The sequence below is a fragment of the Lissotriton vulgaris genome, chromosome 1_1, assembly GCF_964263255.1.
Source record: "Lissotriton vulgaris chromosome 1_1, aLisVul1.2, whole genome shotgun sequence".
NCBI lineage: Eukaryota > Metazoa > Chordata > Amphibia > Caudata > Salamandridae > Lissotriton > Lissotriton vulgaris.
This window is the reverse complement of record NC_141685.1, coordinates 1,275,541,151-1,275,557,971: the sequence shown is the minus strand read 5'-3', so window position 1 is coordinate 1,275,557,971 and position 16,821 is coordinate 1,275,541,151.

Genomic DNA, 16,821 nt, shown 5'->3' with positions numbered 1-16,821 from the left:
TATGCTTTTACCACGCATGCTTTTACAACGAAATTCGTTGTAAAAGCATGAATTGTAAAAGTATATGTTTTTAATATTTAAGTTTTAGTTTGGGGCTGTTGGGGTATATATTTTAGGGGTTCAGGGGTGTTTCAAGGGTTGGTTTGGTTTATGGGGAGCACAGTGTGTTTTTACTGTATGTTATTTTTAGATTATAGGGTTGGTTTTGGGGGTGCTTGGGTATTTTTAGGGTTAAGGGGGTACTTTTAAGTTTTGGGGTGTAGGGGGTTTTATTAGGGTTCAGGGTGGGTTTTGGGTTATTGGATTCAGGGGTATTTTTAGGGTTTAGGGATAGGTTTGTGTTTTGGGGTACAGGGGTATTTTAGGGTTCAGGGCTAGGTTTTGGGGTACAGGGGTAATTTAGGGTTTATGAGTAGGTTTGGGTTTTGGGGTACAGGGGTAATGTAGGGTTTATGGGTAGGTTTGGGTTTTCAGGTACAGGGGTATTTTTAGGGTTCAGGGGTAGGTTTGGGTTTTGGGGTACAGGGGTATTTTTAGGGTTTAGGGATAGGTTTGGGTGTTGGGGTACAGGGGTAATTTAGGGTTTATGGGTAGGTTTGGGTTTTGGGGTACAGGGGTATTTTTAGGGTTCAGGGCTAGGTTTGGGTTTTGGGGTACAGGGGTATTTTTAGGGTTTAGGGATAGGTTTGAGTTTTGGGGTACAGGGGTATTTTTAGGGTTCAGGGCTAGGTTTTGGGGTACAGGGGTATTTCTAGGGTCAGGATGGGTTAGTGTTTGAGTGTGCTGGGGAATTTTAAGGAGTAAGGGTGGGTTAGGATTATGGGGTGCTGGGGTATTTTAAGGGAGCAGGGTGGAAATAGTTTTAGGGTGAAAAGAGTAATTTTAAAAATATTATATATACATATATATATATATACATATATTTAAAAAATATTTGTAAAAAAATATAAATGTAAAATATATATATATATTTATATACATATGCATTATTAGTATATAGATATGTATATATATGTATATAGATATATATATGTATATACATATATATATATAAACAAAAAAGGGGGGAGAAGGAGGTTAAACCGAACCAGGTCGGCCTCCAGTCAGTATATGCAATACAGGAACCCTATGTGAAGGGTCCAGAGACCTGGTGGGTGTTGTATGGTTACTGCTTAATAAGTCAGTGTGTACCAAAATTATGTAAGAAAGAAAAATTTCTTTCTAGAGTCCCCTCACTCACCGGGGTTGCCCCACGGTGACATGCTTCATCATTGGGGCCATCCCAGTTCTCTACGAAAAGGGGCGTGCTGCGACAAGGCGACTATGCTGGAGCACTGGTTTTGTGAGATGACTATGTGTGGTGCAAGTGTGGTGATGGTGGAGTGGGTGTGGAATTAAAAATACCGTGCTAGTGGGCCTCAACAATTTATTTTGCTCCTAGTGTGGTATCAGAATTAAAAAGGGGTTAACACTGCATTCTAACTTTTATTGAGCTAGATCAGTGTTATGGTCAACATGTTTCAAGCTCCCCCAAGCTTTTCTTCAGGACCATACAGGGTCCAGCCCTGTATTGCCACTCCTGTTTTTCAAATGAAAAAAGTGTTGCTAAAAACTACTTATCAACATTAACCGCTGTTGTTAATAAAACATGCGTGTTGTTGTACATACGTTTTGTATTCTACTTGGAATTCTGTAAAAGAGAATAACATTTGTTAAATGATGGACAACCCCTTCAGAGAAGGGGAACAACTAACATGCATCTCACTCCATCTAGGGCGTGGGTGTGCCCTTGGCATCATACTGATGCGTGCTGGTTGTCAAAACGGTGTGGAAAAATAAATCACTGTGAATCAAGTGGTTTAGTGGTTTCACACACAAACATTTAGACTTACTGTGACTATTGACAAGACACACAACATATACACACGAAATAAAAACATGGCAGATGGTTATATTTACATAAAAGAGTGTTTGGTTACATCCCATGGTCTTAGGCAAGGGCAGGAACGCCTCGTGGAAACATTGCTGAAAAGGAGTTTCAAGATTAGAGTTAGAAGGCTCCTTATCTGTTTGCCCATTCCAAATTGCCGGTATCCTTACAATTTAGCGTCGTATTAGAACTTACTTCCTATCGGCAGACCCGCTCGGTACTACCTGATGCTTCCTCACCCGACCGCATACTGATGTGAAGCGGGGCTCGCGGTGTAATTAAACGCGCGAGCTTCCGGGTTGTCAGGAACATGTGACAACTAGAGCGCTCGCTCGGGCGGCCATCTTGGTAGTGTGCTTTCGCGCTCAGTGCGAGTGCTGCTAAATAATAGTGATTACGCCTGAATTCTGCCGAACTTGGACATAAGGAATAATTTACAATGATGCTAGAGATGGGGGCATCGTAAATAACTAATTAAGAACACAGGTTTTTTGGATGGATGAAGATATTTTTTCAATGCTGATTGTGTGCTGAGGCTAATCAAGGCTTTTAGAAAAACGGGTTTCTTTTACATTGGTTAGTGTCTATCATTTCTGGGATTGTGATGAAGGGGGTTAAGTTCTCATGGAACCTGGGTCTGTTTATATTGTTGTAGAGGCAATGTTTCATAGTCATGATTCAGTTTCACTTCAGTTGGTTATTACAGACAGATAGCTTAGGGGCGAAAGGCACCCCATGGGATTTCATCATTCAGACCTTGGGTGTCCGTATGTAGGCGAAACACCCATCTTTGTTCCTTCTCATGGAGGATTCGTTCCTTATTGTCTTTGTTCTTAACTGTTTCTATGACCACCCAGGTAAGGTCATTGGGTGTATGGTTCTGTTCGATGAAGTGGGTGGTCATTCTCGTTGTAGCTCGTTTGCACCTGATATTGCTTCTGTGCTCTACTATGCGTGTGCTGACCTTTCTGGTGGTCATACCTACATAATGTAGGTTGCATGTGCAGGTTATCAGGTACACAACTCCACTGGTGTTACAATTGGAAAATCCCTTTCACTCCCATTTGGTAGTGTTGTTAAAAGTTATGGTTTTAGTTGGGGAAGTTAGATGGCAGACACTACAGTTGTTACACGGGAAGTGACCATCAGGTAGTGGTTGTGATCTCACTGTCTGGATTATTGATGTGGGACGGGTATGTACCAAATAATCTTTCAAATTTTTCCCCCGTCTATGACTGAACATAGGGGTAGGTATGTTTAGGCCACCGCTGTTAAGTATTGGCCAATGTTTTTTGATTATTTTGGACACATTGTCCGAGACTTGATTGTACGTAGTGATACAAATTGGTTTTTTGTTTTCAGGTTGTGTTCTTTCTTTAGGTTCCAATAGTGCTTCCCTATTGTTGTTTGCTGCCCGTTTTTTAGCCTCTTTGATTAGTTTGTTCGGGTATTTCCTGATCCTCAGCTTGTTGCTTAAGTCCTCCGCTTGGGCTAAGTAGTCAGACTTTTTGCTACAATTCCTGCGTAAACGCAGGAATTGCCCGAAAGGGAGGTTTTGTTTGAGGTGGCGAGGGTGGAAACTGTCAAAAGTCAAGAGGCAGTTTCTTGCTGTCTCTTTAAAATGAGTTGTTGTCATTAGTTTGCCTGACTCAGCATGGATGTTTAGATCCAAGAAAACTAGATCGGTCTTGCTCATGGAGCAGGTGAATTTTAGGAAGGGATCCTGTGTGTTGAGCCAAATTAAGAAGGTCTGTGCTTCTTCCTCTGTGCCTTGCCATATCAACAGAACGTCGTCGATATAGCGTTTCCAATGTAGGATCTGATGTCTGTGTGGATTCCTCTCATTCAGTATTTTGTTTTTCGACGACGATGCTGAGTCAGGCAAACACAACCTGAAAACAAAAAACCAATTTGTATCACTACGTACAATCAAGTCTCGGACAATGTGTCCAAAATAATCAAAAAACATTGGCCAATACTTAACAGCGGTGGCCTAAACATACCTACCCCTATGTTCAGTCATAGACGGGGGAAAAATTTGAAAGATTATTTGGTACATACCCGTCCCACATCAATAATCCAGACAGTGAGATCACAACCACTACCTGATGGTCACTTCCCGTGTAACAACTGTAGTGTCTGCCATCTAACTTCCCCAACTAAAACCATAACTTTTAACAACACTACCAAATGGGAGTTAAAGGGATTTTCCAATTGTAACACCAGTGGAGTTGTGTACCTGATAACCTGCACATGCAACCTACATTATGTAGGTATGACCACCAGAAAGGTCAGCACACGCATAGTAGAGCACAGAAGCAATATCAGGTGCAAACGAGCTACAACGAGAATGACCACCCACTTCATCGAACAGAACCATACACCCAATGACCTTACCTGGGTGGTCATAGAAACAGTTAAGAACAAAGACAATCAGGAACGAATCCTCCATGAGAAGGAACAAAGATGGGTGTTTCGCCTACATACGGACACCCAAGGTCTGAATGATGAAATCCCATGGGGTGCCTTTCGCCCCTAAGCTATCTGTCTGTAATAACCAACTGAAGTGAAACTGAATCATGACTATGAAACATTGCCTCTACAACAATATAAACAGACCCAGGTTCCATGAGAACTTAACCCCCTTCATCACAATCCCAGAAATGATAGACACTAACCAATGTAAAAGAAACCTGTTTTTCTAAAAGCCTTGATTAGCCTCAGCACACAATCAGCATTGAAAAAATATCTTCATCCATCCAAAAAACCTGTGTTCTTAATTAGTTATTTACGATGCCCCCATCTCTAGCATCATTGTAAATTATTCCTTATGTCCAAGTTCGGCAGAATTCAGGCGTAATCACTATTATTTAGCAGCACTCGCGCTGAGCGCGAAAGCACACTACCAAGATGGCCGCCCGAGCGAGCGCTCTAGTTGTCACATGTTCCTGACAACCCGGAAGCTCGCGCGTTTAATTACACCGCGAGCCCCGCTTCACATCAGTATGCGGTCGGGTGAGGAAGCATCAGGTAGTACCGAGCGGGTCTGCCGATAGGAAGTAAGTTCTAATACGACGCTAAATTGTAAGGATACCGGCAATTTGGAATGGGCAAACAGATAAGGAGCCTTCTAACTCTAATCTTGAAACTCCTTTTCAGCAATGTTTCCACGAGGCGTTCCTGCCCTTGCCTAAGACCATGGGATGTAACCAAACACTCTTTTATGTAAATATAACCATCTGCCATGTTTTTATTTCGTGTGTATATGTTGTGTGTCTTGTCAATAGTCACAGTAAGTCTAAATGTTTGTGTGTGAAACCACTAAACCACTTGATTCACAGTGATTTATTTTTCCACACCGTTTTGACAACCAGCACGCATCAGTATGATGCCAAGGGCACACCCACGCCCTAGATGGAGTGAGATGCATGTTAGTTGTTCCCCTTCTCTGAAGGGGTTGTCCATCATTTAACAAATGTTATTCTCTTTTACAGAATTCCAAGTAGAATACAAAACGTATGTACAACAACACGCATGTTTTATTAACAACAGCGGTTAATGTTGATAAGTAGTTTTTAGCAACACTTTTTTCATTTGAAAAACAGGAGTGGCAATACAGGGCTGGACCCTGTATGGTCCTGAAGAAAAGCTTGGGGGAGCTTGAAACATGTTGACCATAACACTGATCTAGCTCAATAAAAGTTAGAATACAGTGTTAACCCCTTTTTAATTCTGATACCACACTAGGAGCAAAATAAATTGTTGAGGCCCACTAGCACGGTATTTTTAATTCCACACCCACTCCACCATCACCACACTTGCACCACACATAGTCATCTCACAAAACCAGTGCTCCAGCGTAGTCGCCTTGTCGCAGCACGCCCCTTTTCGTAGAGAACTGGGATGGCCCCAATGATGAAGCATGTCACCGTGGGGCAACCCCGGTGAGTGAGGGGACTCTAGAAAGAAATTTTTCTTTCTTACATAATTTTGGTACACACTGACTTATTAAGCAGTAACCATACAACACCCACCAGGTCTCTGGACCCTTCACATAGGGTTCCTGTATACATATATATATACATATGGAAGCGGCGTCAGAGTCATTGTACTCTGCTTTGGGTGAGGAGCGATCCGACACTTGCCCCCATGGATTTCATGCCTGCTAGCGGAGGTGTTGCAGCTAGGGGACCTAAGGAGCCTCGATGTTTCTACCGGCATCATAGGCCATTGGTGACTTGGTACACGACTCCCCGCTGCTTGCGCCATGATTTGGCGGCCCTTTCCCGGCAAACCACTGCATGCTAGGAATTGCAGTCCAGTAACCATCCAGGAACGGCTGCAGGTGACACAGATCATCGTGATGGGTGGAGCATACTACCTTTGCTTAGGTGGGGCAGGACTATTAATACCGGATACCAACTCACCTCCTGATTACTCCTGGGCGCTGATGAGGCTACACAGCCGAAATGCTGCATTCGCCCCTTTGTGCTGAATTTGAAAATAAAAGACTCCGAAGTGTTCCCCTTTTGTGTTCTCCGCCTTTCTTTGTTGATGGGACTCTTGCTGCATTTTGTCACGCCAGCCAGCGGCGTGCTACGGCGACCCCTGCATCCAAGTGGTCTGGTCAATACTGGTCTGCTTTGCTTCGGCGAAAATACTCTTCATATCCGAGTTATCGGAAGGACCAGACCCGCCTTTGGTCGCGGGAAGAATGGAAGCGGCGTCAGAGTCATTGTACTCTGCTTTGGGTGAGCAGCTATCCGGCACTTACCCCCGTGGATTTCATGCCTGCTAGCGGAGGTGTTGCAGTTAGGGGACCTAAGGAGCCTCGATGTTTCTACCGGCATCATAGGCCATTGGTGACTTGGTACACGACTCCCCGCTGCTTGCGCCATGATTTGGCGGCCCTTTCCCGGCAAACCACTGCATGCTAGGAATTGCAATCCAGTAACCATCCAGGAACGGCTGCAGGTGACACAGATCATCGAGATGGGTGGAGCATACTACCTTTGCTTAGGTGGGGCAGGACTATTAATTCCGGATACCAACTCACCTCCTGATTACTCCTGGGCGCTGATGAGGCTACACAGCCGAAATGCTGCATTCGCCCCTTTGTGCTGAATTTGAAAATAAAAGTTTCCGAAGTGTTCCCCTTTTGTGTTCTCCGCCTTTCTTTGTTGATGGGACTCTTGCTGCATTTTGTCACGCCAGCCAGCGGCGTGCTACGGCGACCCCTGCATCCAAGTGGTCTGGTCAATACTGGTCTGCTTTGCTTCGGCGAAAGTACTCTTCATATCCGAGTTATCGGAAGGACCAGACCCGCCTTCGGTCGCGGGAAGAATGGAAGCGGCGTCAGAGTCATTGTACTCTGCTTTGGGTGAGCAGCTATCCGGCACTTACCCCCGTGGATTTCATGCCTGCTAGCGGAGGTGTTGCAGTTAGGGGACCTAAGGAGCCTCGATGTTTCTACCGGCATCATAAGCCATTGGTGACTTGGTACACGACTCCCCGCTGCTTGCGCCATGATTTGGCGGCCCTTTCCCGGCAAACCACTGCATGCTGGGAATTGCAGTCCAGTAACCATCCAGGAACGGCTACAAGTGACACAGATCATCGTGATGGGCGGAGCATACTACCTTTGCTTAGGTGGGGCAGGACTATTAATACCGGATACCAACTCACCTCCTGATTACTCCTGGGCGCTGATGAGGCTACACAGCCGAAATGCTGCATTCGCCCCTTTGTGCCGAATTTGAAAATAAAAGACTCCGAAGTGTTCCCCTTTTGTGGTCTCCGCCTGTCTTTGTTGATGGGACTCTTGCTATATATATATATATATATATATATATATATATATATATATATATATATTCACTGAAAAAACCATAGGTTATAGACCATATATAGTTAGGAATTCGCATTTACAAAACCTTATTTTACTCACACAAAACCATTGAAATTCCATATATAGTTAGTTGCACTAACTATATATCACGCACCCGCAATCCACTGCTGATGATGTCACATATTACATCATTCATGACATGGTCAGTGACGTCACTGATGACATCACTGATGACATCTCAAATGACATCACTGATGACATCACTGATGACATCTCATTTGACATTACTGATCACATCACTGATGATATCATTCATGTGATAATACGATGAACCTCTTCAGACTCTAATATAACCTTAGATACAATCAGTGTAAACAGACACTCACAGACTGTCACTCATCCATGGAGTTACTCACACACCTAGTCAGTCATGCAAAGAATCAATCACACCTCCATTTCCTCAACTATACAGTTATACAAACTTTACTTATTCAAACATATACTAACACATATTTACTCTCTTATACAATCCCTGATACAAGTTCACAATGATCCATACAGCCACTCACACATTCACTGGCTCTTATGCACAGTTATTTATATATGTCAACTCTCACATGTACTGTGTTTTACATATGTACTTACTTTGACATGTAGCACTGAGATATCCATTCACTCACCAATACACTCATGCACACAGTCAACCGCCCATACAGCTGTTTCCACATGCACTTTTGAAACCATACATCTAGTGAATCAACTGCTCACACATCTATGCACAGAGTCATACACCTCCCAGCCACCCACACACACACTCAGTCTCCCATACAAATACTTGGGCAACCAATCAATAACCCATATAGTTACTCATATATCTACTTATCAACACATGCAACAGTTTACAGAACAACAGACATAATGATGCACAAATTAAGACAGTTTAGTCACTAACCCATGCACTCAGTGAGACACATTTAATCACTCACTCATACAGTCAGTCATGCACCTACTAAATCCTTCATCCAGACACTTATACATCCACTCATTCTTCAATATGTAAGACATATTTTAACTTTACAGAAACATACAGTCACTGGATGTTGTCATCAGTGATGTCATTTGAGATGTCATCAGTGATGTCATCAGTGATGTCACTGACCATGTCATGAATGATGTAATATGTGACATCATCAGCAGTGGATTGCGGGTGCGCGATATATAGTTAGTGCAACTAACTATATATGGAATTTCAATGGTTTTGTGTGAGTAAAATAAGGTTTTGTAAATACGAATTCCTAACTATATATGGTCTATAACCTATGGTTTTTTCAGTGAATTTTCAAGGTTTTGTAAATGCTAATTCCTAACTATATATGGTCTATAACCTATGGTTTTTTCAGTGAATTTTCAAGGTTTTGTAAATGCTAATTCCTAACTATATATGGTCTATAACCTATGGTTTTTTCAGTGAATATATATATATACATACATATATAAACATATATCATCTGTATATCTATATAAATACAAACATAAATGCATGCATACATATACATATATGCATACAGATGCATGTTATTTACATGAAAGTTGAAAAAACACTAATAAAAGCAAAGCTAAAAAGCCACCTCATTACAAACAGAATGGCTTTAACTTAAACGAGGGCGAGATCTATTGCATTTTCAATGCTTGTTTACTTTGGTTCCATCAAGAAGGCATTCAGATGTGTCACACATTTGCCATAAATTCTGAATGTTAGCACTCTAGTTGCACATTAGATCACTGTAGTAAAGCTACTGCTCACCAGGGATGTCTGCTGCTGGTATTCAAAGTGCATGTTTCAGTCTGCATGTCAGAATTTTTTTAATGAAATAGAAGAGGATTTGAGAAGTCACTCAAAATGATCCCTAATTTTTCTTTCTGAAGCACTAATCATACTTTCTATGGCAAAATTAACCCCCTCATGTTGTTCCTTTTTAAATTGAGTGTTTTCAGACTTACCACTTCATTCCAATCAAGATGGCTTCTGGTGTGCCATACTTTTGTCATAAGTAAGACTGTTAGCGCTCTAGTTGTTCTTTAGAACACTCTGGGACATTCTGTCATTGGGCTATACTTGGGGTACATCTGGGTGATATTTGAGCTACATTTAGGCTCTTTTGTCTCTGGTGGCCATCTTGGGAGACTGTGTGTCAGAATTTTTTAATGAAATTGAAGAGGGTTTGAGAAGTCACTCAAAATGTGCCCTAATTTTTCTTTCTGCAGCACTAATCATAATTCATATGGCAAAATATACCCCCTCATTTTGTTCCTTTTTAAATTAAATGTTTTAAGGAGTTACCACTTTATTCCAATCAAGATGGCTTCAGGTGTGCCATACCCTTGTAATAAGTAGGACTGTTAGCGCTCTAGTTGTTCTTTAGAACACTCTGGGACATTCTGTCATTGGGCTATACTTGGGCTACATCTGGGTGATATTTGGGCTACATTTGGGCTCTTTTGTCTCTGGTGGCCATTTTGGGAGACTGCATGTCAGAATTTTTTTAATGAAATAGAAGAGGATTTGAAAAGTCACTCAAAATGTGCCCTAATTTTTCTTTCTGCAGCACTAATAATACCTTCTATTGCATAATATACCCCCTCATTTTGTTCCTTTTTAAATTAAATGTTTTAAGAGTTACCACTTTATTCCCATCACATTGGCTCCAGGTGTGCAATACCTTTGTAATACGTAGGACTGTTAGCGCTCTAGTTGTTCTTTAGAACACTTTAGGAGGCTGCAGTAGAGCACAAAGGAATCAACTGACAGTCTCTGTCCTTGTTGGATGTACATGTTTTACTGAGAATGTCAGACTTCATTTTCACATGACTGAGAAAGATAATGTGAATTTACAGAAAATATGCTTTCAGTTTAGCTTATAGATCCCCTTCCAAACCACTGTGGGAAAATCATGAGATATTAGTTTTCTTTCAAACAATATTCATGATATCACAGCAGAAGGCTAATTTCACATGGTAAAATCACCTTAGAACCCACCACAATTCCTAAAACGAGTATGGTACCATCAACAAATGATTTATAATGTAACTAAAGTCCTAAAACCCTCTATTAACTACAATGCTTTTTAATGAGGTGCTATCATGTATATTGGTCCCAAGATGGCTGCCAACACTTCTTGGATGAAGTGCTGACAGCCAATCAGGTCAGATGTGTGGTTAGGCTCCGCCCAGATATATATATTTTTTTGAACCTAAATTACTCAAAATCCACTGGAGCACATATATTGAGACCTAGCAAAGGCACATCGGGCTAACAGTCCCTACAATTTTGCCAAGTTTCGTGCAAATCCATTCAGCCGTTCGAGCTAAAAGTGAGGCCAACCGCCCTATGGAAATTAACATGGGAAAAACGCGTTTTGGGACCCCCCTTTTTTCTCGGCCCCCCCTTGATGAAACCCCCCCAAATTGTCAGGGGCTGCTCAGAAACAAAATGTTCCATTTTCCTGAAAATTTCAGCCAATTCCGTCCACAAACGCCAAAGTTATTAGACATAGGATTTTTTCTCTATGGGATTTTTGAAAATTCTAACTATATATACCTACTGGCGACCGCCAGTAGGTAATATATATATATATATATATATATATATATATATATATATATATATATATATATATATATATATATATGTGTGGTAAGTACATTTACTAAGTTTACCCCGCATATAACTTCACCACACATGCCTTTTCTGAATCGTTTGCGTTGTAAAGGCATGCGTGGTAAAGTTATATGCGGGGTAAAAGTTTGAGGAGTGATAGTATTGCGGAGTAATGGCTCCACGTTGTAATAAATGCTGAGTCATGGTATGCGGGATTTTTGTTTGCGGGATTTCATCATATATTCGCCACTAATATCTCACAGTTTGTTAAAAGTTGGCAGTTCAAACCTGCTTGAATTTAAATGGGGATCAGGGTGCTCTATTTAGCATTGCATGCTGCTTTTGGTGCTGTAAGCACAAAAATTAACATGTTATTCCCCAGGAGCTCATTACAGATGCTACTCATCACACCTGATAAATAACATACTCCAGGGTATTATTTGTTTGGTGCTGAAAAAAGTGCATGGATTCTGACAGACATGGAATGAGGGCCATAAAGACAGAGTGCAGTAATAGTTTTCGAACCCACACACACATGCACACTCTTCCAAAGCTATAGTGGTTACTTCTAAAATATTCCGGAAGCATGTAACACATCGTTTATTTGGACTCTCATAGGCTACTCAGAGGCTCATACAATTCATTTCCATAAAGCTGCCTAATAAGCGCATCCACTGAGCTCAGGCGAGAGTGCCCACTGTCTGATGCTTCCAGCACTTACCTTCCCAATGGTTTCCATGACATTAATCAATTCTCTTTCATGGCTCTTTTTTCAGATCTCTGACCAGGCAGTCCACCCGCACACTGACCACCCGTAAAGAACATGTCGGTAATAACTACAATAATAATCTTTATTGCTTAGTTGGCAACCCCCTTGAGCGGGAGACTGAAGTTTGTACAAGAGAACAAAGGTCAAACATCCAGTGCAGACACAATGAGGGTGGGGCATGGCAACACATGTTGGTGGAGGAAGCACATTTTTCGACAGTCGAGAGGGTGGGCGAAGAAAAGGAAAGACATTTAAGCAGAGAACAGGAGGGATGACAAGCCCAAAGGCAGGAGAGGTTGGATGAGGTTTCACAGACTGGTGGTGCATAATCATTTAGAAATGCAAACCTTCTGTTCAGGATACTGTACTTTAGGGGCCATCTAAAAAGAGGTTTACACCTACACCACTGTACTAAGGGATTGTAGACGGCTGTCCCAAGTAAGAGGCCAAGTTGCTATCTCAATAGTAATTTTGACACTGAAATAACTTATCAAATGTCTGTTGACATAACATAATCACAGAGAATGGGTGAAGTACACATGGGTAAAGTTAAATTGATTTCGGAGTCCTGGCCATCAGACAGGTACCATATGCTGCAAACTGTGATGGTGGTTGTGATGGCCATGTAAGGTGGCGACTGCTACACACTCAAGTCACGCTAGGTGAAGTGGTCTTATCAGTCATCCCCTGTACTCAACTTCCTCATAAAAAAACACAAAACTAAAAGAAGTACTCCTACTCAAAGGATCAAACTGTATGCTATTGTTCAACGGGCCAGAATCTAGAAACCATTCTGTTACTTGGGTTAACCACTGACTATGCAAATGATTCCATTTTTGATTCACTGTATGCAAATTTATCTTGTGAGCAAGCAAGTTGGTTACCTAGGGGTGGGCACATTTTTAATTTCACTGGCCTAATTTATTAATTAGAAGTTGTGTAAGTTGGAGAGGTTTTCCACCTGAGATGTTATGCATCGAGAAGCTTTTAGCTGAGGTTTTTGTATGAGAGAACTTTTAGCAAAAACGTAGATTTTACTAGCGTTTCCTCTTTCACAACACATACTTTTTTTCTCACCAACTTATTTTTTACTCTTGACTAAGTTCTTCGAGTTCACAGAGTCTGGAACGATTATAAAAAAGAACTTTGGGAACTTTGAGGAGAACATCTTAATGGTGCTACCCCTTTACGGGGAATCAGACCTGTTTGCAGTAGGTGTGTTGACCCTTCCTTTAAGGAATTGGTAAAGAGTGTTGTTAGTGGATGTACTACATACTGCTTCAACACACAATTATCTTATATTGCAGCTCTACAGGCACTATCTATCGTGCAACCCATATTTTTTGGGCTGCTTTGATTCTGTTGCCATGTATGCAAATTGATCTAGTGTTTTTTTTTTAATTCACTGTTAAAGATTACACAATGTGGCTCAGAGTAATGATATCTGCTTCACAAGCAACACAGAAAATTATTCACAACAGATGCAACCTGAATCTTCCCACAGTTAAAAAAATAAATCTCAGAGAACTAACGGCCACATGCATCATTGTTGCCGTATGCGATTTCTTCATTGCGAAAATTAAGGAATCACAATTAAGAAATCGCAAACGGTTATGCACCAAGAAATCGCATTTTTTTTTGCGATTTCTTAAAATTCCTTAATTGCAATTCACAATTTGCGAATCGCAATTAAGGAATCCCTTCCCATTGATTCCTATGGGCCTAGAGGCCCATAGGAATGAATGGGAAGTCATTCTCAATTTGCGATTAGCAATTTGCGAATCGCAAATTGAGAATGCAATTTCAAGGGTGCAGGGGGGGTCCAAAGGACCCCCCCCTGCACCCCTGAAATATAACTTTAAGTGCATTTTTCACACACACATGCCCCAAAGACATGTGTGTGTGTAAAAAGAAACTTTCAAAAATGCACTTTTGTGCATTTTTGAAAGTTTTCGCAAATTACCATGAAGGTCAACTTCATGGTAATTTACCTCTCCCTATTTGCGAATTCGCAAATTTAAAATGTTCTTGCATTGCATTTAAGAAATCGCAAATTGCGATTTCTTAAATGCAATCGCAATTTTAGAAATCGCAACATGATTGCGATTTCTAAAATTGCCAAAAACATGATGCATCCCAATTTTGTCAATTGCATTCGCAAATGGCCAAAATTTGCGATTCGCACCGTTTGCGAATGCAAATGACAATGATGCATGTGCCCGTAAAGGCCTCATGGACTTTCTAAACACATTTAGCAACTTGGAAAAGTGCTTCTGAATCGTTAAATAAATGACTATACTGTATCTGTAAGGGGCATGTTGTAGGTGTCCCTTTCAAATACTGAATGACAATGCTACGCATTCATGTTTGGAGAGCGAAACCCAGTCGCAAAACATTGAAAAGTTACAGACACCTCAAAGGATGTGGTAGACCTTTTGCAAAAGGGGAGGGCCTATCCTTTAGAAACTTTGAAAATAATTTTGATGATTGTTGATAACTCTAAACAGGAAAAAAGTAAACCTTTCTTTTTAAAGCCAGCTATGTTTCCTTTAAGGAAAATTGGCTATATATTTTTTAAAGTTTGCGTTCTCTAAAAGCGATCACAGACATCCCTGTGAAGGTCTCCAATTGCATTGAGTCGCAATTTACAAACTATGTCATTAACATTTATGAGGTAGGTCAGATTGTGACCCCCTCCGATTCCTTATTTTGCGAACTGACTTCATCCTAATTAGATTGGAACATTAAATAATTTAGTGGTCACAAAAAGTTGCTGCGCAAATTGTGACCACATTAGTAGTACATGAGGCCCTAAATTCTTTATTAAAACTGTGCCATGCTCTTGAGCCACAAAATAACTTGCACTTTATCTGGGAGATGAGTGGACAAATTAAGGAGGTGAGAGCACACACTGCTCTGCTGCTACCGTACACCTTGGGTACATTTGGTGTTTTGGGGAAAATTATGGATAATTCTTGTGAAAGCCTCCAATCATTCCGCCTTGGGGAGACTCCCATGGACTCTGAAAGGGGAGCAAGACATGGTGACATTCTTCAATGCTTTAGGGTTTAACTAGTACCAGGGAAAGGTTGTTAAATATTCACCACAAAGCTACATATTGGTGTGCTAAATGGATCCTCACTAGCTATTGCTTTTATATAGTTCTATGTAGAAAATGACCCTTGCGATAATGAGCCCTCCAATTCCATTGCAGAGAGTGCTAGGCAATGTTTGTGATTTTAAAGGATAGCTTGAAACAATAAATAGGGTCCTCGCGTATTGCATCAGCCAGACCTGGAATTTCTCGAAAGTGAAGTTCTTCATTAGGAAATGATTCAACCCTAAATGGACAGTGGACGGTGGGAAATGCAGGCGGTAGCTCCAAACAAGGTGCAAAACCACGCGGGCATTGAAAGAAAAGTGGAAATGAAGAAGAGATAGACGAAACAGACATGTCTAGCAACAAAAGGACAGGTGAGGAGAAGGCCTTTCAATGCATAACAGTGAGACGCTGTAACCGTACAAACAAGAGTCTCTCTCATTTCTCCTCCCGCTGATGTTCGTGGGGGTCAAAGTTGCAGGTCGAGATGGTGGCAAAACAATTTGAGGTTCTGTGACCTGAAGGAAGCGCATTGTGTTCACAAGTCTTAAGACGGAAGTGCTGAAGGAGCTGGACGGATATTTGCACACATTTTTGCAAACATTCCAGACTTAATTGGTTGTTTATTCACTACAAATGTCTTAGCAGGTGGGGAGTGTCCGTTTGCTGCCTGGTGCATGTGGGTGCACAGATGCTGGATGGCCATCACCTCTTCCAAGATGCAAAGTGCCAAGGAGAATCCAGTGGTAGCGGCTTGCAATGCAGCAGGCTTGCATGGGCTTGTGCTTCTCCTGCCCTGGGGGGACTGTCCCGCTCTCCTGCTCTCTCCAGGACTCTCGCCCATGTCCGCCGGGGGCCCAAGATGCTCATGTTAAAAAGGAAGACAACTAAACTGCATAGGTGCCCATCTACCCATAACTAGCCGGTGGTTACTCACAGAAGATACAATGGCGAGTTGCTAGCTGGTGATTGCTAGCGAGGTGGACTATAATTTCTATCTAAGTAGCATCAAAAAGTGAACAGTGATTCCAATCTCAGTCTGATAATGGAGCATGCTGAGTGTGGTCAAAGGGAGAGGATCATTTATTACACAAACACTTTGCATAGGGGCCCGTTGACTGTAGAGTCGTTGGGTCATGGAGTCGCTTCAGAAAGGTGGAGGGATGACAAGTCTTGTATTGGTGAATCAGACTTAAGGGGCAAAAAGGCGAAAAAAGTGCAAATCTAAAGCTGTTCACACCATACAATGAGACAGAATATGCTATATCTTCTGATTTAAGTTGGCGGGCACACTGTGTTGAGGCTGTGAACTTGGGTGCTGTGAGGTGGGGACTGATAAAGGACACAATTTGGTTTTTCACAGGCTATGGTCTCTTTATTAACTCCTGCAGGTCATTAGATTTGACAGCCAAGAGACACCCCTATAATGGAGCAAGAAAGACATGTTGACATTATTTTTTTTAATTCTTTAAATGTAAAAACATGACGCTACATGGCAATATTTCCATTGGGTGTG